This window comes from Mastomys coucha, unplaced genomic scaffold (assembly GCF_008632895.1).
Source record: "Mastomys coucha isolate ucsf_1 unplaced genomic scaffold, UCSF_Mcou_1 pScaffold15, whole genome shotgun sequence".
Classification (NCBI taxonomy): domain Eukaryota; kingdom Metazoa; phylum Chordata; class Mammalia; order Rodentia; family Muridae; genus Mastomys; species Mastomys coucha.
Window position 1 is genome coordinate 20,281,753 of NW_022196897.1, and position 376 is coordinate 20,282,128.

A 376-nucleotide genomic window follows, 5' to 3' on the forward strand; every position below is an offset into this window, starting at 1 on the left:
GATTTGAACTCAGGACCTTTGGAAGAGCAGTCAGTGCTCTTACCCGCTGAGCCATCTCTCCAGCCCCCTGCTTGCCTTTTCTACACTGCCCGGTGGCGATACATCTGTGTAGGCATATTTCCTGATCAACTGGTAAAACAGGTCTTTAGGGTCTAGGAAAACCTGATTCAAATCTGCTGTGACTGACCATCAAGGTCTCCAGGAGCAAATTCCACCCTGGGGTCTTTTCCTCTTATGTTCATTGAAGTTCTTAGTTCTGGCCCAAGCAGTTCAGCACTACTAGTAATAGTAGTTAGGAGGCTGAGGCAGGAGGGTAGCCTGGTCAACTTAGTGAGAGCCTGTCACAAAACTAAAAAGGTTATAAAAAAAAAAAAAA

At 45.7% G+C, this 376-nt stretch overlaps 1 protein-coding gene across 5 annotated transcripts in view; it reads left to right on the forward strand.

Annotated features, from left to right (window-relative positions):
* Positions 1-376, forward strand: part of Ciz1 (CDKN1A interacting zinc finger protein 1) — a 17,198-nt gene that overhangs the window by 11,267 nt on the left and 5,555 nt on the right. The window lies entirely within an intron of this gene.